An 18855-nucleotide genomic window follows, 5' to 3' on the forward strand; every position below is an offset into this window, starting at 1 on the left:
AATCGAGAAGGCATTAGAAAGTGACTCCTTTTTCATTATCAAAACTCCAAAACCTTTGACACATTTTAAAAGATTAGGAAGAGGACATACAGTTGCTTACGGCCATACCTCTCTGGCTCCGCCTGATCTCGTCTGATCTCAGAAGCTAAGCAGAGTAGGGCCTGGTTAGTACTTGGATGGAAGACCGCCTGGGAATCCCAGGTGCTGTAAGCTTTTTCATTTCGATCTGTAAAAGACACAGAGAAGGCCTTAGAAAGTGACTCCATTTCATTGTCAAAACTACAAAACCTTTGACACATTTTAAAAGATTAGGAAGAGGACATACAGTTGCTTACGGCCATACCTCTCTGGCTCCGCCTGATCTCGTCTGATCTCAGAAGCTAAGCAGAGTAGGGCCTGGTTAGTACTTGGATGGAAGACCGCCTGGGAATCCCAGGTGCTGTAAGCTTTTTCATTTCGATCTGTAAAAGACACAGAGAAGGCCTTAGAAAGTGACTCCATTTCATTGTCAAAACTACAAAACCTTTGACACATTTTAAAAGATTAGGAAGAGGACATACAGTTGCTTACGGCCATACCTCTCTGGCTCCGCCTGATCTCGTCTGATCTCAGAAGCTAAGCAGAGTAGGGCCTGGTTAGTACTTGGATGGAAGACCGCCTGGGAATCCCAGGTGCTGTAAGCTTTTTCATTTCGATCTGTAAAAGACACAGAGAAGGCCTTAGAAAGTGACTCCTTTTTCATTATCAAAACTCCAAAACCTTTGACACATTTTAAAAGATTAGGTAGAGGACATACAGTTGCTTACGGCCATACCTCTCTTGCTCCGCCTGATCTCGTCAGATCTCAGAAGCTAAGCAGAGTAGGGCCTGGTTAGTACTTGGATGGAAGACCGCCTGGGAATCCCAGGTGCCGTAAGCTTTTTCATTTCTCTCTCTGGAAGAAATCGAGAAGGCATTAGAAAGTGACTCCTTTTTCATTATCAAAACTCCAAAACCTTAGACACATTTTAAAAGATTAGGAAGAGGACATACAGTTGCTTACGGCCATACCTCTCTGGCTCTGCCTGATCTCGTCTGATCTCAGAAGCTAAGCAGAGTAGGGCCTGGTTAGTACTTGGATGGAAGACCGCCTGGGAATCCCAGGTGCTGTAAGCTTTTTCATTTCGATCTGTAAAAGACACAGAGAAGGCCTTAGAAAGTGACTCCATTTCTTTGTCAAAACTACAAAACCTTTGACACATTTTAAAAGATTAGGAAGAGGACATACAGTTGCTTACGGCCATACCTCTCTGGCTCCGCCTGATCTCGTCTGATCTCAGAAGCTAAGCAGAGTAGGGCCTGGTTAGTACTTGGATGGAAGACCGCCTGGGAATCCCAGGTGCTGTAAGCTTTTTTATTTCGATCTGTAAAAGACACAGAGAAGAACTTAGAAAGTGACTCCATTTCATTGTCAAAACTCCAGAACCTTTGACACATTTTAAAAGATTAGGAAGAGGACATACAGTTGCTTACGGCCATACCTCTCTGGCTCCGCCTGATCTCGTCTGATCTCAGAAGCTAAGCAGAGTAGGGCCTGGTTAGTACTTGGATGGAAGACCGCCTGGGAATCCCAGGTGCTGTAAGCTTTTTTATTTCGATCTGTAAAAGACACAGAGAAGAACTTAGAAAGTGACTCCATTTCATTGTCAAAACTCCAAAACCTTTGACACATTTTAAAAGATTAGGTAGAGGACATACAGTTGCTTACGGCCATACCTCTCTGGCTCCGCCTGATCTCGTCAGATCTCAGAAGCTAAGCAGAGTAGGGCCTGGTTAGTACTTGGATGGAAGACCGCCTGGGAATCCCAGGTGCCGTAAGCTTTTTCATTTCTCTCTCTGGAAGAAATCGAGAAGGCATTAGAAAGTGACTCCTTTTTCATTATCAAAACTCCAAAACCTTTGACACATTTTAAAAGATTAGGAAGAGGACATACAGTTGCTTACGGCCATACCTCTCTGGCTCCGCCTGATCTCGTCTGATCTCAGAAGCTAAGCAGAGTAGGGCCTGGTTAGTACTTGGATGGAAGACCGCCTGGGAATCCCAGGTGCTGTAAGCTTTTTCATTTCGATCTGTAAAAGACACAGAGAAGGCCTTAGAAAGTGACTCCATTTCATTGTCAAAACTACAAAACCTTTGACACATTTTAAAAGATTAGGAAGAGGACATACAGTTGCTTACGGCCATACCTCTCTGGCTCCGCCTGATCTCGTCTGATCTCAGAAGCTAAGCAGAGTAGGGCCTGGTTAGTACTTGGATGGAAGACCGCCTGGGAATCCCAGGTGCTGTAAGCTTTTTCATTTCGATCTGTAAAAGACACAGAGAAGGCCTTAGAAAGTGACTCCATTTCATTGTCAAAACTACAAAACCTTTGACACATTTTAAAAGATTAGGAAGAGGACATACAGTTGCTTACGGCCATACCTCTCTGGCTCCGCCTGATCTCGTCTGATCTCAGAAGCTAAGCAGAGTAGGGCCTGGTTAGTACTTGGATGGAAGACCGCCTGGGAATCCCAGGTGCTGTAAGCTTTTTCATTTCGATCTGTAAAAGACACAGAGAAGGCCTTAGAAAGTGACTCCTTTTTCATTATCAAAACTCCAAAACCTTTGACACATTTTAAAAGATTAGGTAGAGGACATACAGTTGCTTACGGCCATACCTCTCTTGCTCCGCCTGATCTCGTCAGATCTCAGAAGCTAAGCAGAGTAGGGCCTGGTTAGTACTTGGATGGAAGACCGCCTGGGAATCCCAGGTGCCGTAAGCTTTTTCATTTCTCTCTCTGGAAGAAATCGAGAAGGCATTAGAAAGTGACTCCTTTTTCATTATCAAAACTCCAAAACCTTAGACACATTTTAAAAGATTAGGAAGAGGACATACAGTTGCTTACGGCCATACCTCTCTGGCTCTGCCTGATCTCGTCTGATCTCAGAAGCTAAGCAGAGTAGGGCCTGGTTAGTACTTGGATGGAAGACCGCCTGGGAATCCCAGGTGCTGTAAGCTTTTTCATTTCGATCTGTAAAAGACACAGAGAAGGCCTTAGAAAGTGACTCCATTTCTTTGTCAAAACTACAAAACCTTTGACACATTTTAAAAGATTAGGAAGAGGACATACAGTTGCTTACGGCCATACCTCTCTGGCTCCGCCTGATCTCGTCTGATCTCAGAAGCTAAGCAGAGTAGGGCCTGGTTAGTACTTGGATGGAAGACCGCCTGGGAATCCCAGGTGCTGTAAGCTTTTTTATTTCGATCTGTAAAAGACACAGAGAAGAACTTAGAAAGTGACTCCATTTCATTGTCAAAACTCCAGAACCTTTGACACATTTTAAAAGATTAGGAAGAGGACATACAGTTGCTTACGGCCATACCTCTCTGGCTCCGCCTGATCTCGTCTGATCTCAGAAGCTAAGCAGAGTAGGGCCTGGTTAGTACTTGGATGGAAGACCGCCTGGGAATCCCAGGTGCTGTAAGCTTTTTTATTTCGATCTGTAAAAGACACAGAGAAGAACTTAGAAAGTGACTCCATTTCATTGTCAAAACTCCAAAACCTTTGACACATTTTAAAAGATTAGGTAGAGGACATACAGTTGCTTACGGCCATACCTCTCTGGCTCCGCCTGATCTCGTCAGATCTCAGAAGCTAAGCAGAGTAGGGCCTGGTTAGTACTTGGATGGAAGACCGCCTGGGAATCCCAGGTGCCGTAAGCTTTTTCATTTCTCTCTCTGGAAGAAATCGAGAAGGCATTAGAAAGTGACTCCTTTTTCATTATCAAAACTCCAAAACCTTTGACACATTTTAAAAGATTAGGAAGAGGACATACAGTTGCTTACGGCCATACCTCTCTGGCTCCGCCTGATCTCGTCTGATCTCAGAAGCTAAGCAGAGTAGGGCCTGGTTAGTACTTGGATGGAAGACCGCCTGGGAATCCCAGGTGCTGTAAGCTTTTTCATTTCGATCTGTAAAAGACACAGAGAAGGCCTTAGAAAGTGACTCCATTTCATTGTCAAAACTACAAAACCTTTGACACATTTTAAAAGATTAGGAAGAGGACATACAGTTGCTTACGGCCATACCTCTCTGGCTCCGCCTGATCTCGTCTGATCTCAGAAGCTAAGCAGAGTAGGGCCTGGTTAGTACTTGGATGGAAGACCGCCTGGGAATCCCAGGTGCTGTAAGCTTTTTCATTTCGATCTGTAAAAGACACAGAGAAGGCCTTAGAAAGTGACTCCTTTTTCATTATCAAAACTCCAAAACCTTTGACACATTTTAAAAGATTAGGTAGAGGACATACAGTTGCTTACGGCCATACCTCTCTGGCTCCGCCTGATCTCGTCAGATCTCAGAAGCTAAGCAGAGTAGGGCCTGGTTAGTACTTGGATGGAAGACCGCCTGGGAATCCCAGGTGCCGTAAGCTTTTTCATTTCTCTCTCTGGAAGAAATCGAGAAGGCATTAGAAAGTGACTCCTTTTTCATTATCAAAACTCCAAAACCTTAGACACATTTTAAAAGATTAGGAAGAGGACATACAGTTGCTTACGGCCATACCTCTCTGGCTCTGCCTGATCTCGTCTGATCTCAGAAGCTAAGCAGAGTAGGGCCTGGTTAGTACTTGGATGGAAGACCGCCTGGGAATCCCAGGTGCTGTAAGCTTTTTCATTTCGATCTGTAAAAGACACAGAGAAGGCCTTAGAAAGTGACTCCATTTCTTTGTCAAAACTACAAAACCTTTGACACATTTTAAAAGATTAGGAAGAGGACATACAGTTGCTTACGGCCATACCTCTCTGGCTCCGCCTGATCTCGTCTGATCTCAGAAGCTAAGCAGAGTAGGGCCTGGTTAGTACTTGGATGGAAGACCGCCTGGGAATCCCAGGTGCTGTAAGCTTTTTTATTTCGATCTGTAAAAGACACAGAGAAGAACTTAGAAAGTGACTCCATTTCATTGTCAAAACTCCAAAACCTTTGACACATTTTAAAAGATTAGGTAGAGGACATACAGTTGCTTACGGCCATACCTCTCTGGCTCCGCCTGATCTCGTCAGATCTCAGAAGCTAAGCAGAGTAGGGCCTGGTTAGTACTTGGATGGAAGACCGCCTGGGAATCCCAGGTGCTGTAAGCTTTTTCATTTCGATCTGTAAAAGACACAGAGAAGGCCTTAGAAAGTGACTCCATTTAATTGTCAAAACTACAAAACCTTTGACACATTTTAAAAGATTAGGTAGAGGACATACAGTTGCTTACGGCCATACCTCTCTGGCTCCGCCTGATCTCGTCTGATCTCAGAAGCTAAGCAGAGTAGGGCCTGGTTAGTACTTGGATGGAAGACCGCCTGGGAATCCCAGGTGCCGTAAGCTTTTTCATTTCTATCTGTAAAAGACACAGAGAAGGCCTTAGAAAGTGACTCCATTTCATTGTCAAAACTACAAAACCTTTGACACATTTTAAAAGATTAGGTAGAGGACATACAGTTGCTTACGGCCATACCTCTCTGGCTCCGCCTGATCTCGTCTGATCTCAGAAGCTAAGCAGAGTAGGGCCTGGTTAGTACTTGGATGGAAGACCGCCTGGGAATCCCAGGTGCTGTACGCTTTTTCATTTCGATCTGTAAAAGACACAGAGAAGGCCTTAGAAAGTGACTCCATTTCATTGTCAAAACTACAAAACCTTTGACACATTTTAAAAGATTAGGTAGAGGACATACAGTTGCTTACGGCCATACCTCTCTGGCTCCGCCTGATCTCGTCTGATCTCAGAAGCTAAGCAGAGTAGGGCCTGGTTAGTACTTGGATGGAAGACCGCCTGGGAATCCCAGGTGCCGTAAGCTTTTTCATTTCTCTCTCTGGAAGAAATCGAGAAGGCATTAGAAAGTGACTCCTTTTTCATTATCAAAACTCCAAAACCTTTGACACATTTTAAAAGATTAGGAAGAGGACATACAGTTGCTTACGGCCATACCTCTCTGGCTCCGCCTGATCTCGTCTGATCTCAGAAGCTAAGCAGAGTAGGGCCTGGTTAGTACTTGGATGGAAGACCGCCTGGGAATCCCAGGTGCTGTAAGCTTTTTCATTTCGATCTGTAAAAGACACAGAGAAGGCCTTAGAAAGTGACTCCATTTCATTGTCAAAACTACAAAACCTTTGACACATTTTAAAAGATTAGGAAGAGGACATACAGTTGCTTACGGCCATACCTCTCTGGCTCCGCCTGATCTCGTCTGATCTCAGAAGCTAAGCAGAGTAGGGCCTGGTTAGTACTTGGATGGAAGACCGCCTGGGAATCCCAGGTGCCGTAAGCTTTTTCATTTCTCTCTCTGGAAGAAATCGAGAAGGCATTAGAAAGTGACTCCTTTTTCATTATCAAAACTCCAAAACCTTTGACACATTTTAAAAGATTAGGAAGAGGACATACAGTTGCTTACGGCCATACCTCTCTGGCTCCGCCTGATCTCGTCTGATCTCAGAAGCTAAGCAGAGTAGGGCCTGGTTAGTACTTGGATGGAAGACCGCCTGGGAATCCCAGGTGCTGTAAGCTTTTTCATTTCGATCTGTAAAAGACACAGAGAAGGCCTTAGAAAGTGACTCCTTTTTCATTATCAAAACTCCAAAACCTTTGACACATTTTAAAAGATTAGGTAGAGGACATACAGTTGCTTACGGCCATACCTCTCTGGCTCCGCCTGATCTCGTCAGATCTCAGAAGCTAAGCAGAGTAGGGCCTGGTTAGTACTTGGATGGAAGACCGCCTGGGAATCCCAGGTGCCGTAAGCTTTTTCATTTCTCTCTCTGGAAGAAATCGAGAAGGCATTAGAAAGTGACTCCTTTTTCATTATCAAAACTCCAAAACCTTAGACACATTTTAAAAGATTAGGAAGAGGACATACAGTTGCTTACGGCCATACCTCTCTGGCTCTGCCTGATCTCGTCTGATCTCAGAAGCTAAGCAGAGTAGGGCCTGGTTAGTACTTGGATGGAAGACCGCCTGGGAATCCCAGGTGCTGTAAGCTTTTTCATTTCGATCTGTAAAAGACACAGAGAAGGCCTTAGAAAGTGACTCCATTTCTTTGTCAAAACTACAAAACCTTTGACACATTTTAAAAGATTAGGAAGAGGACATACAGTTGCTTACGGCCATACCTCTCTGGCTCCGCCTGATCTCGTCTGATCTCAGAAGCTAAGCAGAGTAGGGCCTGGTTAGTACTTGGATGGAAGACCGCCTGGGAATCCCAGGTGCCGTAAGCTTTTTCATTTCTATCTGTAAAAGACACAGAGAAGGCCTTAGAAAGTGACTCCATTTCATTGTCAAAACTACAAAACCTTTGACACATTTTAAAAGATTAGGTAGAGGACATACAGTTGCTTACGGCCATACCTCTCTGGCTCCGCCTGATCTCGTCTGATCTCAGAAGCTAAGCAGAGTAGGGCCTGGTTAGTACTTGGATGGAAGACCGCCTGGGAATCCCAGGTGCTGTACGCTTTTTCATTTCGATCTGTAAAAGACACAGAGAAGGCCTTAGAAAGTGACTCCATTTCATTGTCAAAACTACAAAACCTTTGACACATTTTAAAAGATTAGGTAGAGGACATACAGTTGCTTACGGCCATACCTCTCTGGCTCCGCCTGATCTCGTCTGATCTCAGAAGCTAAGCAGAGTAGGGCCTGGTTAGTACTTGGATGGAAGACCGCCTGGGAATCCCAGGTGCTGTAAGCTTTTTCATTTCGATCTGTAAAAGACACAGAGAAGGCCTTAGAAAGTGACTCCATTTCATTGTCAAAACTACAAAACCTTTGACACATTTTAAAAGATTAGGAAGAGGACATACAGTTGCTTACGGCCATACCTCTCTGGCTCCGCCTGATCTCGTCAGATCTCAGAAGCTAAGCAGAGTAGGGCCTGGTTAGTACTTGGATGGAAGACCGCCTGGGAATCCCAGGTGCCGTAAGCTTTTTCATTTCTCTCTCTGGAAGAAATCGAGAAGGCCTTAGAAAGTGACTCCTTTTTCATTATCAAAACTCCAAAACCTTAGACACATTTTAAAAGATTAGGAAGAGGACATACAGTTGCTTACGGCCATACCTCTCTGGCTCTGCCTGATCTCGTCTGATCTCAGAAGCTAAGCAGAGTAGGGCCTGGTTAGTACTTGGATGGAAGACCGCCTGGGAATCCCAGGTGCTGTAAGCTTTTTCATTTCGATCTGTAAAAGACACAGAGAAGGCCTTAGAAAGTGACTCCATTTCTTTGTCAAAACTACAAAACCTTTGACACATTTTAAAAGATTAGGAAGAGGACATACAGTTGCTTACGGCCATACCTCTCTGGCTCCGCCTGATCTCGTCTGATCTCAGAAGCTAAGCAGAGTAGGGCCTGGTTAGTACTTGGATGGAAGACCGCCTGGGAATCCCAGGTGCTGTAAGCTTTTTCATTTCGATCTGTAAAAGACACAGAGAAGGCCTTAGAAAGTGACTCCATTTAATTGTCAAAACTACAAAACCTTTGACACATTTTAAAAGATTAGGTAGAGGACATACAGTTGCTTACGGCCATACCTCTCTGGCTCCGCCTGATCTCGTCTGATCTCAGAAGCTAAGCAGAGTAGGGCCTGGTTAGTACTTGGATGGAAGACCGCCTGGGAATCCCAGGTGCCGTAAGCTTTTTCATTTCTCTCTCTGGAAGAAATCGAGAAGGCATTAGAAAGTGACTCCTTTTTCATTATCAAAACTCCAAAACCTTTGACACATTTTAAAAGATTAGGAAGAGGACATACAGTTGCTTACGGCCATACCTCTCTGGCTCCGCCTGATCTCGTCTGATCTCAGAAGCTAAGCAGAGTAGGGCCTGGTTAGTACTTGGATGGAAGACCGCCTGGGAATCCCAGGTGCTGTAAGCTTTTTCATTTCGATCTGTAAAAGACACAGAGAAGGCCTTAGAAAGTGACTCCTTTTTCATTATCAAAACTCCAAAACCTTTGACACATTTTAAAAGATTAGGTAGAGGACATACAGTTGCTTACGGCCATACCTCTCTGGCTCCGCCTGATCTCGTCAGATCTCAGAAGCTAAGCAGAGTAGGGCCTGGTTAGTACTTGGATGGAAGACCGCCTGGGAATCCCAGGTGCCGTAAGCTTTTTCATTTCTCTCTCTGGAAGAAATCGAGAAGGCATTAGAAAGTGACTCCTTTTTCATTATCAAAACTCCAAAACCTTAGACACATTTTAAAAGATTAGGAAGAGGACATACAGTTGCTTACGGCCATACCTCTCTGGCTCTGCCTGATCTCGTCTGATCTCAGAAGCTAAGCAGAGTAGGGCCTGGTTAGTACTTGGATGGAAGACCGCCTGGGAATCCCAGGTGCTGTAAGCTTTTTCATTTCGATCTGTAAAAGACACAGAGAAGGCCTTAGAAAGTGACTCCATTTCTTTGTCAAAACTACAAAACCTTTGACACATTTTAAAAGATTAGGAAGAGGACATACAGTTGCTTACGGCCATACCTCTCTGGCTCCGCCTGATCTCGTCTGATCTCAGAAGCTAAGCAGAGTAGGGCCTGGTTAGTACTTGGATGGAAGACCGCCTGGGAATCCCAGGTGCCGTAAGCTTTTTCATTTCTATCTGTAAAAGACACAGAGAAGGCCTTAGAAAGTGACTCCATTTCATTGTCAAAACTACAAAACCTTTGACACATTTTAAAAGATTAGGAAGAGGACATACAGTTGCTTACGGCCATACCTCTCTGGCTCCGCCTGATCTCGTCAGATCTCAGAAGCTAAGCAGAGTAGGGCCTGGTTAGTACTTGGATGGAAGACCGCCTGGGAATCCCAGGTGCCGTAAGCTTTTTCATTTCTCTCTCTGGAAGAAATCGAGAAGGCCTTAGAAAGTGACTCCTTTTTCATTATCAAAACTCCAAAACCTTAGACACATTTTAAAAGATTAGGAAGAGGACATACAGTTGCTTACGGCCATACCTCTCTGGCTCTGCCTGATCTCGTCTGATCTCAGAAGCTAAGCAGAGTAGGGCCTGGTTAGTACTTGGATGGAAGACCGCCTGGGAATCCCAGGTGCTGTAAGCTTTTTCATTTCGATCTGTAAAAGACACAGAGAAGGCCTTAGAAAGTGACTCCATTTCTTTGTCAAAACTACAAAACCTTTGACACATTTTAAAAGATTAGGAAGAGGACATACAGTTGCTTACGGCCATACCTCTCTGGCTCCGCCTGATCTCGTCTGATCTCAGAAGCTAAGCAGAGTAGGGCCTGGTTAGTACTTGGATGGAAGACCGCCTGGGAATCCCAGGTGCTGTAAGCTTTTTCATTTCGATCTGTAAAAGACACAGAGAAGGCCTTAGAAAGTGACTCCATTTAATTGTCAAAACTACAAAACCTTTGACACATTTTAAAAGATTAGGTAGAGGACATACAGTTGCTTACGGCCATACCTCTCTGGCTCCGCCTGATCTCGTCTGATCTCAGAAGCTAAGCAGAGTAGGGCCTGGTTAGTACTTGGATGGAAGACCGCCTGGGAATCCCAGGTGCCGTAAGCTTTTTCATTTCTATCTGTAAAAGACACAGAGAAGGCCTTAGAAAGTGACTCCATTTCATTGTCAAAACTACAAAACCTTTGACACATTTTAAAAGATTAGGTAGAGGACATACAGTTGCTTACGGCCATACCTCTCTGGCTCCGCCTGATCTCGTCTGATCTCAGAAGCTAAGCAGAGTAGGGCCTGGTTAGTACTTGGATGGAAGACCGCCTGGGAATCCCAGGTGCTGTAAGCTTATTCATTTCGATCTGTAAAAGACACAGAGAAGGCCTTAGAAAGTGACTCCATTTCATTGTCAAAACTACAAAACCTTTGACACATTTTAAAAGATTAGGAAGAGGACATACAGTTGCTTACGGCCATACCTCTCTGGCTCCGCCTGATCTCGGCTGATCTCAGAAGCTAAGCAGAGTAGGGCCTGGTTAGTACTTGGATGGAAGACCGCCTGGGAATCCCAGGTGCCGTAAGCTTTTTCATTTCTCTCTCTGGAAGAAATCGAGAAGGCATTAGAAAGTGACTCCTTTTTCATTATCAAAACTCCAAAACCTTTGACACATTTTAAAAGATTAGGAAGAGGACATACAGTTGCTTACGGCCATACCTCTCTGGCTCCGCCTGATCTCGTCTGATCTCAGAAGCTAAGCAGAGTAGGGCCTGGTTAGTACTTGGATGGAAGACCGCCTGGGAATCCCAGGTGCTGTAAGCTTTTTCATTTCGATCTGTAAAAGACACAGAGAAGGCCTTAGAAAGTGACTCCATTTCATTGTCAAAACTACAAAACCTTTGACACATTTTAAAAGATTAGGTAGAGGACATACAGTTGCTTACGGCCATACCTCTCTGGCTCCGCCTGATCTCGTCTGATCTCAGAAGCTAAGCAGAGTAGGGCCTGGTTAGTACTTGGATGGAAGACCGCCTGGGAATCCCAGGTGCTGTAAGCTTATTCATTTCGATCTGTAAAAGACACAGAGAAGGCCTTAGAAAGTGACTCCATTTCATTGTCAAAACTACAAAACCTTTGACACATTTTAAAAGATTAGGAAGAGGACATACAGTTGCTTACGGCCATACCTCTCTGGCTCCGCCTGATCTCGGCTGATCTCAGAAGCTAAGCAGAGTAGGGCCTGGTTAGTACTTGGATGGAAGACCGCCTGGGAATCCCAGGTGCCGTAAGCTTTTTCATTTCTCTCTCTGGAAGAAATCGAGAAGGCATTAGAAAGTGACTCCTTTTTCATTATCAAAACTCCAAAACCTTTGACACATTTTAAAAGATTAGGAAGAGGACATACAGTTGCTTACGGCCATACCTCTCTGGCTCCGCCTGATCTCGTCTGATCTCAGAAGCTAAGCAGAGTAGGGCCTGGTTAGTACTTGGATGGAAGACCGCCTGGGAATCCCAGGTGCTGTAAGCTTTTTCATTTCGATCTGTAAAAGACACAGAGAAGGCCTTAGAAAGTGACTCCATTTCATTGTCAAAACTACAAAACCTTTGACACATTTTAAAAGATTAGGAAGAGGACATACAGTTGCTTACGGCCATACCTCTCTGGCTCCGCCTGATCTCGTCTGATCTCAGAAGCTAAGCAGAGTAGGGCCTGGTTAGTACTTGGATGGAAGACCGCCTGGGAATCCCAGGTGCTGTAAGCTTTTTCATTTCGATCTGTAAAAGACACAGAGAAGGCCTTAGAAAGTGACTCCATTTCATTGTCAAAACTACAAAACCTTTGACACATTTTAAAAGATTAGGAAGAGGACATACAGTTGCTTACGGCCATACCTCTCTGGCTCCGCCTGATCTCGTCTGATCTCAGAAGCTAAGCAGAGTAGGGCCTGGTTAGTACTTGGATGGAAGACCGCCTGGGAATCCCAGGTGCTGTAAGCTTTTTCATTTCGATCTGTAAAAGACACAGAGAAGGCCTTAGAAAGTGACTCCTTTTTCATTATCAAAACTCCAAAACCTTTGACACATTTTAAAAGATTAGGTAGAGGACATACAGTTGCTTACGGCCATACCTCTCTGGCTCCGCCTGATCTCGTCAGATCTCAGAAGCTAAGCAGAGTAGGGCCTGGTTAGTACTTGGATGGAAGACCGCCTGGGAATCCCAGGTGCCGTAAGCTTTTTCATTTCTCTCTCTGGAAGAAATCGAGAAGGCATTAGAAAGTGACTCCTTTTTCATTATCAAAACTCCAAAACCTTAGACACATTTTAAAAGATTAGGAAGAGGACATACAGTTGCTTACGGCCATACCTCTCTGGCTCTGCCTGATCTCGTCTGATCTCAGAAGCTAAGCAGAGTAGGGCCTGGTTAGTACTTGGATGGAAGACCGCCTGGGAATCCCAGGTGCTGTAAGCTTTTTCATTTCGATCTGTAAAAGACACAGAGAAGGCCTTAGAAAGTGACTCCATTTCTTTGTCAAAACTACAAAACCTTTGACACATTTTAAAAGATTAGGAAGAGGACATACAGTTGCTTACGGCCATACCTCTCTGGCTCCGCCTGATCTCGTCTGATCTCAGAAGCTAAGCAGAGTAGGGCCTGGTTAGTACTTGGATGGAAGACCGCCTGGGAATCCCAGGTGCTGTAAGCTTTTTTATTTCGATCTGTAAAAGACACAGAGAAGAACTTAGAAAGTGACTCCATTTCATTGTCAAAACTCCAAAACCTTTGACACATTTTAAAAGATTAGGTAGAGGACATACAGTTGCTTACGGCCATACCTCTCTGGCTCCGCCTGATCTCGTCAGATCTCAGAAGCTAAGCAGAGTAGGGCCTGGTTAGTACTTGGATGGAAGACCGCCTGGGAATCCCAGGTGCCGTAAGCTTTTTCAATTCTATCTGTAAAAGACACAGAGAAGGCCTTAGAAAGTGACTCCATTTAATTGTCAAAACTACAAAACCTTTGACACATTTTAAAAGATTAGGAAGAGGACATACAGTTGCTTACGGCCATACCTCTCTGGCTCCGCCTGATCTCGTCTGATCTCAGAAGCTAAGCAGAGTAGGGCCTGGTTAGTACTTGGATGGAAGACCGCCTGGGAATCCCAGGTGCTGTAAGCTTTTTTATTTCGATCTGTAAAAGACACAGAGAAGAACTTAGAAAGTGACTCCATTTCATTGTCAAAACTCCAAAACCTTTGACACATTTTAAAAGATTAGGTAGAGGACATACAGTTGCTTACGGCCATACCTCTCTGGCTCCGCCTGATCTCGTCAGATCTCAGAAGCTAAGCAGAGTAGGGCCTGGTTAGTACTTGGATGGAAGACCGCCTGGGAATCCCAGGTGCTGTAAGCTTTTTCATTTCGATCTGTAAAAGACACAGAGAAGGCCTTAGAAAGTGACTCCATTTAATTGTCAAAACTACAAAACCTTTGACACATTTTAAAAGATTAGGTAGAGGACATACAGTTGCTTACGGCCATACCTCTCTGGCTCCGCCTGATCTCGTCTGATCTCAGAAGCTAAGCAGAGTAGGGCCTGGTTAGTACTTGGATGGAAGACCGCCTGGGAATCCCAGGTGCCGTAAGCTTTTTCATTTCTATCTGTAAAAGACACAGAGAAGGCCTTAGAAAGTGACTCCATTTCATTGTCAAAACTACAAAACCTTTGACACATTTTAAAAGATTAGGTAGAGGACATACAGTTGCTTACGGCCATACCTCTCTGGCTCCGCCTGATCTCGTCTGATCTCAGAAGCTAAGCAGAGTAGGGCCTGGTTAGTACTTGGATGGAAGACCGCCTGGGAATCCCAGGTGCTGTAAGCTTTTTCATTTCGATCTGTAAAAGACACAGAGAAGGCCTTAGAAAGTGACTCCATTTCATTGTCAAAACTACAAAACCTTTGACACATTTTAAAAGATTAGGAAGAGGACATACAGTTGCTTACGGCCATACCTCTCTGGCTCCGCCTGATCTCGTCTGATCTCAGAAGCTAAGCAGAGTAGGGCCTGGTTAGTACTTGGATGGAAGACCGCCTGGGAATCCCAGGTGCCGTAAGCTTTTTCATTTCTCTCTCTGGAAGAAATCGAGAAGGCATTAGAAAGTGACTCCTTTTTCATTATCAAAACTCCAAAACCTTTGACACATTTTAAAAGATTAGGAAGAGGACATACAGTTGCTTACGGCCATACCTCTCTGGCTCCGCCTGATCTCGTCTGATCTCAGAAGCTAAGCAGAGTAGGGCCTGGTTAGTACTTGGATGGAAGACCGCCTGGGAATCCCAGGTGCTGTAAGCTTTTTTATTTCGATCTGTAAAAGACACAGAGAAGGCCTTAGAAAGTGACTCCATTTAATTGTCAAAACTACAAAACCTTTGACACATTTTAAAAGATTAGGTAGAGGACATACAGTTGCTTACGGCCATACCTCTCTGGCTCCGCCTGATCTCGTCAGATCTCAGAAGCTAAGCAGAGTAGGGCCTGGTTAGTACTTGGATGGAAGACCGCCTGGGAATCCCAGGTGCCGTAAGCTTTTTCATTTCTCTCTCTGGAAGAAATCGAGAAGGCATTAGAAAGTGACTCCTTTTTCATTATCAAAACTCCAAAACCTTTGACACATTTTAAAAGATTAGGAAGAGGACATACAGTTGCTTACGGCCATACCTCTCTGGCTCCGCCTGATCTCGTCAGATCTCAGAAGCTAAGCAGAGTAGGGCCTGGTTAGTACTTGGATGGAAGACCGCCTGGGAATCCCAGGTGCCGTAAGCTTTTTCATTTCTCTCTCTGGAAGAAATCGAGAAGGCATTAGAAATTGACTCCTTTTTCATTATCAAAACTCCAAAACCTTTGACACATTTTAAAAGATTAGGAAGAGGACATACAGTTGCTTACGGCCATACCTCTCTGGCTCCGCCTGATCTCGTCTGATCTCAGAAGCTAAGCAGAGTAGGGCCTGGTTAGTACTTGGATGGAAGACCGCCTGGGAATCCCAGGTGCTGTAAGCTTTTTTATTTCGATCTGTAAAAGACACAGAGAAGAACTTAGAAAGTGACTCCATTTCATTGTCAAAACTCCAAAACCTTTGACACATTTTAAAAGATTAGGTAGAGGACATACAGTTGCTTACGGCCATACCTCTCTGGCTCCGCCTGATCTCGTCAGATCTCAGAAGCTAAGCAGAGTAGGGCCTGGTTAGTACTTGGATGGAAGACCGCCTGGGAATCCCAGGTGCTGTAAGCTTTTTCATTTCGATCTGTAAAAGACACAGAGAAGGCCTTAGAAAGTGACTCCATTTAATTGTCAAAACTACAAAACCTTTGACACATTTTAAAAGATTAGGTAGAGGACATACAGTTGCTTACGGCCATACCTCTCTGGCTCCGCCTGATCTCGTCTGATCTCAGAAGCTAAGCAGAGTAGGGCCTGGTTAGTACTTGGATGGAAGACCGCCTGGGAATCCCAGGTGCTGTACGCTTTTTCATTTCGATCTGTAAAAGACACAGAGAAGGCCTTAGAAAGTGACTCCATTTAATTGTCAAAACTACAAAACCTTTGACACATTTTAAAAGATTAGGTAGAGGACATACAGTTGCTTACGGCCATACCTCTCTGGCTCCGCCTGATCTCGTCAGATCTCAGAAGCTAAGCAGAGTAGGGCCTGGTTAGTACTTGGATGGAAGACCGCCTGGGAATCCCAGGTGCCGTAAGCTTTTTCATTTCTCTCTCTGGAAGAAATCGAGAAGGCATTAGAAAGTGACTCCTTTTTCATTATCAAAACTCCAAAACCTTTGACACATTTTAAAAGATTAGGAAGAGGACATACAGTTGCTTACGGCCATACCTCTCTGGCTCCGCCTGATCTCGTCTGATCTCAGAAGCTAAGCAGAGTAGGGCCTGGTTAGTACTTGGATGGAAGACCGCCTGGGAATCCCAGGTGCTGTAAGCTTTTTCATTTCGATCTGTAAAAGACACAGAGAAGGCCTTAGAAAGTGACTCCATTTAATTGTCAAAACTACAAAACCTTTGACACATTTTAAAAGATTAGGTAGAGGACATACAGTTGCTTACGGCCATACCTCTCTGGCTCCGCCTGATCTCGTCAGATCTCAGAAGCTAAGCAGAGTAGGGCCTGGTTAGTACTTGGATGGAAGACCGCCTGGGAATCCCAGGTGCCGTAAGCTTTTTCATTTCTCTCTCTGGAAGAAATCGAGAAGGCATTAGAAAGTGACTCCTTTTTCATTATCAAAACTCCAAAACCTTTGACACATTTTAAAAGATTAGGAAGAGGACATACACTTGCTTACGGCCATACCTCTCTGGCTCCGCCTGATCTCGTCTGATCTCAGAAGCTAAGCAGAGTAGGGCCTGGTTAGTACTTGGATGGAAGACCGCCTGGGAATCCCAGGTGCTGTAAGCTTTTTTATTTCGATCTGTAAAAGACACAGAGAAGGCCTTAGAAAGTGACTCCATTTAATTGTCAAAACTACAAAACCTTTGACACATTTTAAAAGATTAGGTAGAGGACATACAGTTGCTTACGGCCATACCTCTCTGGCTCCGCCTGATCTCGTCAGATCTCAGAAGCTAAGCAGAGTAGGGCCTGGTTAGTACTTGGATGGAAGACCGCCTGGGAATCCCAGGTGCCGTAAGCTTTTTCATTTCTCTCTCTGGAAGAAATCGAGAAGGCATTAGAAAGTGACTCCTTTTTCATTATCAAAACTCCAAAACCTTTGACACATTTTAAAAGATTAGGAAGAGGACATACAGTTGCTTACGGCCATACCTCTCTGGCTCCGCCTGATCTCGTCTGATCTCAGAAGCTAAGCAGAGTAGGGCCTGGTTAGTACTTGGATGGAAGACCGCCTGGGAATCCCAGGTGCTGTAAGCTTTTTTATTTCGATCTGTAAAAGACACAGAGAAGGCCTTAGAAAGTGACTCCATTTAATTGTCAAAACTACAAAACCTTTGACACATTTTAAAAGATTAGGTAGAGGACATACAGTTGCTTACGGCCATACCTCTCTGGCTCCGCCTGATCTCGTCAGATCTCAGAAGCTAAGCAGAGTAGGGCCTGGTTAGTACTTGGATGGAAGACCGCCTGGGAATCCCAGGTGCCGTAAGCTTTTTCATTTCTCTCTCTGGAAGAAATCGAGAAGGCATTAGAAAGTGACTCCTTTTTCATTATCAAAACTCCAAAACCTTTGACACATTTTAAAAGATTAGGAAGAGGACATACAGTTGCTTACGGCCATACCTCTCTGGCTCCGCCTGATCTCGTCAGATCTCAGAAGCTAAGCAGAGTAGGGCCTGGTTAGTACTTGGATGGAAGACCGCCTGGGAATCCCAGGTGCCGTAAGCTTTTTCATTTCTCTCTCTGGAAGAAATCGAGAAGGCATTAGAAATTGACTCCTTTTTCATTATCAAAACTCCAAAACCTTTGACACATTTTAAAAGATTAGGAAGAGGACATACAGTTGCTTACGGCCATACCTCTCTGGCTCCGCCTGATCTCGTCTGATCTCAGAAGCTAAGCAGAGTAGGGCCTGGTTAGTACTTGGATGGAAGACCGCCTGGGAATCCCAGGTGCTGTAAGCTTTTTTATTTCGATCTGTAAAAGACACAGAGAAGAACTTAGAAAGTGACTCCATTTCATTGTCAAAACTCCAAAACCTTTGACACATTTTAAAAGATTAGGTAGAGGACATACAGTTGCTTACGGCCATACCTCTCTGGCTCCGCCTGATCTCGTCAGATCTCAGAAGCTAAGCAGAGTAGGGCCTGGTTAGTACTTGGATGGAAGACCGCCTGGGAATCCCAGGTGCCGTAAGCTTTTTTATTTCGATCTGTAAAAGACACAGAGAAGGCCTTAGAAAGTGACTCCATTTAATTGTCAAAACTACAAAACCTTTGACACATTTTAAAAGATTAGGTAGAGGACATACAGTTGCTTACGGCCATACCTCTCTGGCTCCGCCTGATCTCGTCAGATCTCAGAAGCTAAGCAGAGTAGGGCCTGGTTAGTACTTGGATGGAAGACCGCCTGGGAATCCCAGGTGCTGTAAGCTTTTTCATTTCGATCTGTAAAAGACACAGAGAAGGCCTTAGAAAGTGACTCCATTTAATTGTCAAAACTACAAAACCTTTGACACATTTTAAAAGATTAGGTAGAGGACATACAGTTGCTTACGGCCATACCTCTCTGGCTCCGCCTGATCTCGTCAGATCTCAGAAGCTAAGCAGAGTAGGGCCTGGTTAGTACTTGGATGGAAGACCGCCTGGGAATCCCAGGTGCCGTAAGCTTTTTCATTTCTCTCTCTGGAAGAAATCGAGAAGGCATTAGAAAGTGAC

At 44.5% G+C, this 18855-nt stretch overlaps 80 non-coding genes across 80 annotated transcripts; all 80 read left to right on the forward strand.

Moving 5' to 3' along the window:
- Positions 1-94: 94 nt before the first annotated feature.
- On the forward strand, positions 95-213 carry LOC144395712 (5S ribosomal RNA). Its single transcript, XR_013457852.1, has one exon. It is a non-coding gene; the product is annotated as a 5S ribosomal RNA (ribosomal RNA).
- Positions 214-329: 116 nt separating this feature from the next.
- On the forward strand, positions 330-448 carry LOC144395713 (5S ribosomal RNA). The gene has a single exon (XR_013457853.1). It is a non-coding gene; the product is annotated as a 5S ribosomal RNA (ribosomal RNA).
- Positions 449-564: 116 nt separating this feature from the next.
- Positions 565-683, forward strand: LOC144395715 (5S ribosomal RNA). The gene has a single exon (XR_013457855.1). It is a non-coding gene; the product is annotated as a 5S ribosomal RNA (ribosomal RNA).
- A 117-nt stretch (positions 684-800) lies between these two features.
- LOC144397077 (5S ribosomal RNA) lies at positions 801-919 on the forward strand. Its single transcript, XR_013459222.1, has one exon. It is a non-coding gene; the product is annotated as a 5S ribosomal RNA (ribosomal RNA).
- A 117-nt stretch (positions 920-1036) lies between these two features.
- LOC144397952 (5S ribosomal RNA) lies at positions 1037-1155 on the forward strand. Its single transcript, XR_013460099.1, has one exon. It is a non-coding gene; the product is annotated as a 5S ribosomal RNA (ribosomal RNA).
- A 116-nt stretch (positions 1156-1271) lies between these two features.
- Positions 1272-1390, forward strand: LOC144395716 (5S ribosomal RNA). Its single transcript, XR_013457856.1, has one exon. It is a non-coding gene; the product is annotated as a 5S ribosomal RNA (ribosomal RNA).
- A 116-nt stretch (positions 1391-1506) lies between these two features.
- On the forward strand, positions 1507-1625 carry LOC144395717 (5S ribosomal RNA). Its single transcript, XR_013457857.1, has one exon. It is a non-coding gene; the product is annotated as a 5S ribosomal RNA (ribosomal RNA).
- Positions 1626-1741: 116 nt separating this feature from the next.
- Positions 1742-1860, forward strand: LOC144402731 (5S ribosomal RNA). Its single transcript, XR_013464667.1, has one exon. It is a non-coding gene; the product is annotated as a 5S ribosomal RNA (ribosomal RNA).
- Positions 1861-1977: 117 nt separating this feature from the next.
- On the forward strand, positions 1978-2096 carry LOC144395718 (5S ribosomal RNA). The gene has a single exon (XR_013457858.1). It is a non-coding gene; the product is annotated as a 5S ribosomal RNA (ribosomal RNA).
- Positions 2097-2212: 116 nt separating this feature from the next.
- On the forward strand, positions 2213-2331 carry LOC144395719 (5S ribosomal RNA). The gene has a single exon (XR_013457859.1). It is a non-coding gene; the product is annotated as a 5S ribosomal RNA (ribosomal RNA).
- A 116-nt stretch (positions 2332-2447) lies between these two features.
- On the forward strand, positions 2448-2566 carry LOC144395721 (5S ribosomal RNA). Its single transcript, XR_013457861.1, has one exon. It is a non-coding gene; the product is annotated as a 5S ribosomal RNA (ribosomal RNA).
- A 117-nt stretch (positions 2567-2683) lies between these two features.
- Positions 2684-2802, forward strand: LOC144397079 (5S ribosomal RNA). The gene has a single exon (XR_013459224.1). It is a non-coding gene; the product is annotated as a 5S ribosomal RNA (ribosomal RNA).
- Positions 2803-2919: 117 nt separating this feature from the next.
- LOC144397953 (5S ribosomal RNA) lies at positions 2920-3038 on the forward strand. Its single transcript, XR_013460100.1, has one exon. It is a non-coding gene; the product is annotated as a 5S ribosomal RNA (ribosomal RNA).
- A 116-nt stretch (positions 3039-3154) lies between these two features.
- Positions 3155-3273, forward strand: LOC144395722 (5S ribosomal RNA). Its single transcript, XR_013457862.1, has one exon. It is a non-coding gene; the product is annotated as a 5S ribosomal RNA (ribosomal RNA).
- A 116-nt stretch (positions 3274-3389) lies between these two features.
- Positions 3390-3508, forward strand: LOC144395723 (5S ribosomal RNA). The gene has a single exon (XR_013457863.1). It is a non-coding gene; the product is annotated as a 5S ribosomal RNA (ribosomal RNA).
- A 116-nt stretch (positions 3509-3624) lies between these two features.
- On the forward strand, positions 3625-3743 carry LOC144402742 (5S ribosomal RNA). Its single transcript, XR_013464678.1, has one exon. It is a non-coding gene; the product is annotated as a 5S ribosomal RNA (ribosomal RNA).
- Positions 3744-3860: 117 nt separating this feature from the next.
- LOC144395724 (5S ribosomal RNA) lies at positions 3861-3979 on the forward strand. The gene has a single exon (XR_013457864.1). It is a non-coding gene; the product is annotated as a 5S ribosomal RNA (ribosomal RNA).
- A 116-nt stretch (positions 3980-4095) lies between these two features.
- On the forward strand, positions 4096-4214 carry LOC144395725 (5S ribosomal RNA). The gene has a single exon (XR_013457865.1). It is a non-coding gene; the product is annotated as a 5S ribosomal RNA (ribosomal RNA).
- Positions 4215-4331: 117 nt separating this feature from the next.
- LOC144402753 (5S ribosomal RNA) lies at positions 4332-4450 on the forward strand. Its single transcript, XR_013464689.1, has one exon. It is a non-coding gene; the product is annotated as a 5S ribosomal RNA (ribosomal RNA).
- Positions 4451-4567: 117 nt separating this feature from the next.
- LOC144397954 (5S ribosomal RNA) lies at positions 4568-4686 on the forward strand. Its single transcript, XR_013460101.1, has one exon. It is a non-coding gene; the product is annotated as a 5S ribosomal RNA (ribosomal RNA).
- Positions 4687-4802: 116 nt separating this feature from the next.
- LOC144395726 (5S ribosomal RNA) lies at positions 4803-4921 on the forward strand. Its single transcript, XR_013457866.1, has one exon. It is a non-coding gene; the product is annotated as a 5S ribosomal RNA (ribosomal RNA).
- A 116-nt stretch (positions 4922-5037) lies between these two features.
- On the forward strand, positions 5038-5156 carry LOC144389634 (5S ribosomal RNA). The gene has a single exon (XR_013453772.1). It is a non-coding gene; the product is annotated as a 5S ribosomal RNA (ribosomal RNA).
- Positions 5157-5272: 116 nt separating this feature from the next.
- LOC144401417 (5S ribosomal RNA) lies at positions 5273-5391 on the forward strand. The gene has a single exon (XR_013463352.1). It is a non-coding gene; the product is annotated as a 5S ribosomal RNA (ribosomal RNA).
- Positions 5392-5507: 116 nt separating this feature from the next.
- On the forward strand, positions 5508-5626 carry LOC144398590 (5S ribosomal RNA). Its single transcript, XR_013460737.1, has one exon. It is a non-coding gene; the product is annotated as a 5S ribosomal RNA (ribosomal RNA).
- A 116-nt stretch (positions 5627-5742) lies between these two features.
- Positions 5743-5861, forward strand: LOC144401418 (5S ribosomal RNA). Its single transcript, XR_013463353.1, has one exon. It is a non-coding gene; the product is annotated as a 5S ribosomal RNA (ribosomal RNA).
- Positions 5862-5978: 117 nt separating this feature from the next.
- Positions 5979-6097, forward strand: LOC144395727 (5S ribosomal RNA). Its single transcript, XR_013457867.1, has one exon. It is a non-coding gene; the product is annotated as a 5S ribosomal RNA (ribosomal RNA).
- A 116-nt stretch (positions 6098-6213) lies between these two features.
- LOC144401419 (5S ribosomal RNA) lies at positions 6214-6332 on the forward strand. The gene has a single exon (XR_013463354.1). It is a non-coding gene; the product is annotated as a 5S ribosomal RNA (ribosomal RNA).
- A 117-nt stretch (positions 6333-6449) lies between these two features.
- On the forward strand, positions 6450-6568 carry LOC144395728 (5S ribosomal RNA). The gene has a single exon (XR_013457868.1). It is a non-coding gene; the product is annotated as a 5S ribosomal RNA (ribosomal RNA).
- Positions 6569-6685: 117 nt separating this feature from the next.
- Positions 6686-6804, forward strand: LOC144402764 (5S ribosomal RNA). Its single transcript, XR_013464700.1, has one exon. It is a non-coding gene; the product is annotated as a 5S ribosomal RNA (ribosomal RNA).
- Positions 6805-6921: 117 nt separating this feature from the next.
- LOC144397955 (5S ribosomal RNA) lies at positions 6922-7040 on the forward strand. The gene has a single exon (XR_013460102.1). It is a non-coding gene; the product is annotated as a 5S ribosomal RNA (ribosomal RNA).
- Positions 7041-7156: 116 nt separating this feature from the next.
- Positions 7157-7275, forward strand: LOC144401420 (5S ribosomal RNA). Its single transcript, XR_013463355.1, has one exon. It is a non-coding gene; the product is annotated as a 5S ribosomal RNA (ribosomal RNA).
- Positions 7276-7391: 116 nt separating this feature from the next.
- LOC144398591 (5S ribosomal RNA) lies at positions 7392-7510 on the forward strand. The gene has a single exon (XR_013460738.1). It is a non-coding gene; the product is annotated as a 5S ribosomal RNA (ribosomal RNA).
- Positions 7511-7626: 116 nt separating this feature from the next.
- On the forward strand, positions 7627-7745 carry LOC144395729 (5S ribosomal RNA). Its single transcript, XR_013457869.1, has one exon. It is a non-coding gene; the product is annotated as a 5S ribosomal RNA (ribosomal RNA).
- Positions 7746-7861: 116 nt separating this feature from the next.
- On the forward strand, positions 7862-7980 carry LOC144402776 (5S ribosomal RNA). Its single transcript, XR_013464712.1, has one exon. It is a non-coding gene; the product is annotated as a 5S ribosomal RNA (ribosomal RNA).
- Positions 7981-8097: 117 nt separating this feature from the next.
- On the forward strand, positions 8098-8216 carry LOC144397957 (5S ribosomal RNA). Its single transcript, XR_013460104.1, has one exon. It is a non-coding gene; the product is annotated as a 5S ribosomal RNA (ribosomal RNA).
- A 116-nt stretch (positions 8217-8332) lies between these two features.
- Positions 8333-8451, forward strand: LOC144395730 (5S ribosomal RNA). The gene has a single exon (XR_013457870.1). It is a non-coding gene; the product is annotated as a 5S ribosomal RNA (ribosomal RNA).
- A 116-nt stretch (positions 8452-8567) lies between these two features.
- LOC144401421 (5S ribosomal RNA) lies at positions 8568-8686 on the forward strand. Its single transcript, XR_013463356.1, has one exon. It is a non-coding gene; the product is annotated as a 5S ribosomal RNA (ribosomal RNA).
- Positions 8687-8803: 117 nt separating this feature from the next.
- LOC144395732 (5S ribosomal RNA) lies at positions 8804-8922 on the forward strand. Its single transcript, XR_013457872.1, has one exon. It is a non-coding gene; the product is annotated as a 5S ribosomal RNA (ribosomal RNA).
- Positions 8923-9039: 117 nt separating this feature from the next.
- Positions 9040-9158, forward strand: LOC144402788 (5S ribosomal RNA). Its single transcript, XR_013464723.1, has one exon. It is a non-coding gene; the product is annotated as a 5S ribosomal RNA (ribosomal RNA).
- A 117-nt stretch (positions 9159-9275) lies between these two features.
- LOC144397958 (5S ribosomal RNA) lies at positions 9276-9394 on the forward strand. Its single transcript, XR_013460105.1, has one exon. It is a non-coding gene; the product is annotated as a 5S ribosomal RNA (ribosomal RNA).
- A 116-nt stretch (positions 9395-9510) lies between these two features.
- Positions 9511-9629, forward strand: LOC144401422 (5S ribosomal RNA). Its single transcript, XR_013463357.1, has one exon. It is a non-coding gene; the product is annotated as a 5S ribosomal RNA (ribosomal RNA).
- A 116-nt stretch (positions 9630-9745) lies between these two features.
- LOC144402799 (5S ribosomal RNA) lies at positions 9746-9864 on the forward strand. The gene has a single exon (XR_013464735.1). It is a non-coding gene; the product is annotated as a 5S ribosomal RNA (ribosomal RNA).
- A 117-nt stretch (positions 9865-9981) lies between these two features.
- Positions 9982-10100, forward strand: LOC144397959 (5S ribosomal RNA). Its single transcript, XR_013460106.1, has one exon. It is a non-coding gene; the product is annotated as a 5S ribosomal RNA (ribosomal RNA).
- A 116-nt stretch (positions 10101-10216) lies between these two features.
- Positions 10217-10335, forward strand: LOC144395733 (5S ribosomal RNA). The gene has a single exon (XR_013457873.1). It is a non-coding gene; the product is annotated as a 5S ribosomal RNA (ribosomal RNA).
- A 116-nt stretch (positions 10336-10451) lies between these two features.
- LOC144401423 (5S ribosomal RNA) lies at positions 10452-10570 on the forward strand. Its single transcript, XR_013463358.1, has one exon. It is a non-coding gene; the product is annotated as a 5S ribosomal RNA (ribosomal RNA).
- Positions 10571-10686: 116 nt separating this feature from the next.
- LOC144395734 (5S ribosomal RNA) lies at positions 10687-10805 on the forward strand. The gene has a single exon (XR_013457874.1). It is a non-coding gene; the product is annotated as a 5S ribosomal RNA (ribosomal RNA).
- Positions 10806-10921: 116 nt separating this feature from the next.
- LOC144398797 (5S ribosomal RNA) lies at positions 10922-11040 on the forward strand. Its single transcript, XR_013460944.1, has one exon. It is a non-coding gene; the product is annotated as a 5S ribosomal RNA (ribosomal RNA).
- A 117-nt stretch (positions 11041-11157) lies between these two features.
- On the forward strand, positions 11158-11276 carry LOC144395735 (5S ribosomal RNA). The gene has a single exon (XR_013457875.1). It is a non-coding gene; the product is annotated as a 5S ribosomal RNA (ribosomal RNA).
- A 116-nt stretch (positions 11277-11392) lies between these two features.
- Positions 11393-11511, forward strand: LOC144395736 (5S ribosomal RNA). The gene has a single exon (XR_013457876.1). It is a non-coding gene; the product is annotated as a 5S ribosomal RNA (ribosomal RNA).
- Positions 11512-11627: 116 nt separating this feature from the next.
- On the forward strand, positions 11628-11746 carry LOC144398798 (5S ribosomal RNA). Its single transcript, XR_013460945.1, has one exon. It is a non-coding gene; the product is annotated as a 5S ribosomal RNA (ribosomal RNA).
- Positions 11747-11863: 117 nt separating this feature from the next.
- Positions 11864-11982, forward strand: LOC144395737 (5S ribosomal RNA). Its single transcript, XR_013457877.1, has one exon. It is a non-coding gene; the product is annotated as a 5S ribosomal RNA (ribosomal RNA).
- A 116-nt stretch (positions 11983-12098) lies between these two features.
- LOC144395738 (5S ribosomal RNA) lies at positions 12099-12217 on the forward strand. The gene has a single exon (XR_013457878.1). It is a non-coding gene; the product is annotated as a 5S ribosomal RNA (ribosomal RNA).
- Positions 12218-12333: 116 nt separating this feature from the next.
- LOC144395739 (5S ribosomal RNA) lies at positions 12334-12452 on the forward strand. The gene has a single exon (XR_013457879.1). It is a non-coding gene; the product is annotated as a 5S ribosomal RNA (ribosomal RNA).
- Positions 12453-12569: 117 nt separating this feature from the next.
- Positions 12570-12688, forward strand: LOC144402811 (5S ribosomal RNA). Its single transcript, XR_013464747.1, has one exon. It is a non-coding gene; the product is annotated as a 5S ribosomal RNA (ribosomal RNA).
- Positions 12689-12805: 117 nt separating this feature from the next.
- Positions 12806-12924, forward strand: LOC144397960 (5S ribosomal RNA). The gene has a single exon (XR_013460107.1). It is a non-coding gene; the product is annotated as a 5S ribosomal RNA (ribosomal RNA).
- Positions 12925-13040: 116 nt separating this feature from the next.
- On the forward strand, positions 13041-13159 carry LOC144395740 (5S ribosomal RNA). Its single transcript, XR_013457880.1, has one exon. It is a non-coding gene; the product is annotated as a 5S ribosomal RNA (ribosomal RNA).
- Positions 13160-13275: 116 nt separating this feature from the next.
- Positions 13276-13394, forward strand: LOC144402822 (5S ribosomal RNA). The gene has a single exon (XR_013464758.1). It is a non-coding gene; the product is annotated as a 5S ribosomal RNA (ribosomal RNA).
- Positions 13395-13510: 116 nt separating this feature from the next.
- Positions 13511-13629, forward strand: LOC144395741 (5S ribosomal RNA). Its single transcript, XR_013457881.1, has one exon. It is a non-coding gene; the product is annotated as a 5S ribosomal RNA (ribosomal RNA).
- Positions 13630-13745: 116 nt separating this feature from the next.
- Positions 13746-13864, forward strand: LOC144389635 (5S ribosomal RNA). Its single transcript, XR_013453773.1, has one exon. It is a non-coding gene; the product is annotated as a 5S ribosomal RNA (ribosomal RNA).
- Positions 13865-13980: 116 nt separating this feature from the next.
- Positions 13981-14099, forward strand: LOC144401425 (5S ribosomal RNA). Its single transcript, XR_013463360.1, has one exon. It is a non-coding gene; the product is annotated as a 5S ribosomal RNA (ribosomal RNA).
- Positions 14100-14215: 116 nt separating this feature from the next.
- LOC144395743 (5S ribosomal RNA) lies at positions 14216-14334 on the forward strand. Its single transcript, XR_013457883.1, has one exon. It is a non-coding gene; the product is annotated as a 5S ribosomal RNA (ribosomal RNA).
- Positions 14335-14450: 116 nt separating this feature from the next.
- On the forward strand, positions 14451-14569 carry LOC144401426 (5S ribosomal RNA). Its single transcript, XR_013463361.1, has one exon. It is a non-coding gene; the product is annotated as a 5S ribosomal RNA (ribosomal RNA).
- Positions 14570-14686: 117 nt separating this feature from the next.
- On the forward strand, positions 14687-14805 carry LOC144395744 (5S ribosomal RNA). Its single transcript, XR_013457884.1, has one exon. It is a non-coding gene; the product is annotated as a 5S ribosomal RNA (ribosomal RNA).
- A 116-nt stretch (positions 14806-14921) lies between these two features.
- On the forward strand, positions 14922-15040 carry LOC144402833 (5S ribosomal RNA). Its single transcript, XR_013464769.1, has one exon. It is a non-coding gene; the product is annotated as a 5S ribosomal RNA (ribosomal RNA).
- Positions 15041-15157: 117 nt separating this feature from the next.
- Positions 15158-15276, forward strand: LOC144402844 (5S ribosomal RNA). The gene has a single exon (XR_013464780.1). It is a non-coding gene; the product is annotated as a 5S ribosomal RNA (ribosomal RNA).
- A 117-nt stretch (positions 15277-15393) lies between these two features.
- On the forward strand, positions 15394-15512 carry LOC144395745 (5S ribosomal RNA). The gene has a single exon (XR_013457885.1). It is a non-coding gene; the product is annotated as a 5S ribosomal RNA (ribosomal RNA).
- Positions 15513-15628: 116 nt separating this feature from the next.
- Positions 15629-15747, forward strand: LOC144389636 (5S ribosomal RNA). Its single transcript, XR_013453774.1, has one exon. It is a non-coding gene; the product is annotated as a 5S ribosomal RNA (ribosomal RNA).
- Positions 15748-15863: 116 nt separating this feature from the next.
- Positions 15864-15982, forward strand: LOC144398592 (5S ribosomal RNA). The gene has a single exon (XR_013460739.1). It is a non-coding gene; the product is annotated as a 5S ribosomal RNA (ribosomal RNA).
- A 116-nt stretch (positions 15983-16098) lies between these two features.
- Positions 16099-16217, forward strand: LOC144402855 (5S ribosomal RNA). The gene has a single exon (XR_013464791.1). It is a non-coding gene; the product is annotated as a 5S ribosomal RNA (ribosomal RNA).
- Positions 16218-16334: 117 nt separating this feature from the next.
- LOC144395746 (5S ribosomal RNA) lies at positions 16335-16453 on the forward strand. The gene has a single exon (XR_013457886.1). It is a non-coding gene; the product is annotated as a 5S ribosomal RNA (ribosomal RNA).
- A 116-nt stretch (positions 16454-16569) lies between these two features.
- On the forward strand, positions 16570-16688 carry LOC144402866 (5S ribosomal RNA). The gene has a single exon (XR_013464802.1). It is a non-coding gene; the product is annotated as a 5S ribosomal RNA (ribosomal RNA).
- Positions 16689-16805: 117 nt separating this feature from the next.
- On the forward strand, positions 16806-16924 carry LOC144395747 (5S ribosomal RNA). The gene has a single exon (XR_013457887.1). It is a non-coding gene; the product is annotated as a 5S ribosomal RNA (ribosomal RNA).
- Positions 16925-17040: 116 nt separating this feature from the next.
- LOC144402877 (5S ribosomal RNA) lies at positions 17041-17159 on the forward strand. The gene has a single exon (XR_013464813.1). It is a non-coding gene; the product is annotated as a 5S ribosomal RNA (ribosomal RNA).
- Positions 17160-17276: 117 nt separating this feature from the next.
- Positions 17277-17395, forward strand: LOC144395748 (5S ribosomal RNA). The gene has a single exon (XR_013457888.1). It is a non-coding gene; the product is annotated as a 5S ribosomal RNA (ribosomal RNA).
- Positions 17396-17511: 116 nt separating this feature from the next.
- LOC144402888 (5S ribosomal RNA) lies at positions 17512-17630 on the forward strand. Its single transcript, XR_013464824.1, has one exon. It is a non-coding gene; the product is annotated as a 5S ribosomal RNA (ribosomal RNA).
- A 117-nt stretch (positions 17631-17747) lies between these two features.
- Positions 17748-17866, forward strand: LOC144402899 (5S ribosomal RNA). Its single transcript, XR_013464835.1, has one exon. It is a non-coding gene; the product is annotated as a 5S ribosomal RNA (ribosomal RNA).
- Positions 17867-17983: 117 nt separating this feature from the next.
- Positions 17984-18102, forward strand: LOC144395749 (5S ribosomal RNA). The gene has a single exon (XR_013457889.1). It is a non-coding gene; the product is annotated as a 5S ribosomal RNA (ribosomal RNA).
- Positions 18103-18218: 116 nt separating this feature from the next.
- On the forward strand, positions 18219-18337 carry LOC144402910 (5S ribosomal RNA). Its single transcript, XR_013464846.1, has one exon. It is a non-coding gene; the product is annotated as a 5S ribosomal RNA (ribosomal RNA).
- Positions 18338-18453: 116 nt separating this feature from the next.
- LOC144389637 (5S ribosomal RNA) lies at positions 18454-18572 on the forward strand. The gene has a single exon (XR_013453775.1). It is a non-coding gene; the product is annotated as a 5S ribosomal RNA (ribosomal RNA).
- Positions 18573-18688: 116 nt separating this feature from the next.
- Positions 18689-18807, forward strand: LOC144402922 (5S ribosomal RNA). Its single transcript, XR_013464858.1, has one exon. It is a non-coding gene; the product is annotated as a 5S ribosomal RNA (ribosomal RNA).
- Positions 18808-18855: the final 48 nt, after the last annotated feature.

This window comes from Gasterosteus aculeatus, chromosome 2 (genome assembly GCF_964276395.1).
Source record: "Gasterosteus aculeatus chromosome 2, fGasAcu3.hap1.1, whole genome shotgun sequence".
Taxonomy (NCBI): Eukaryota; Metazoa; Chordata; class Actinopteri; order Perciformes; family Gasterosteidae; genus Gasterosteus; species Gasterosteus aculeatus.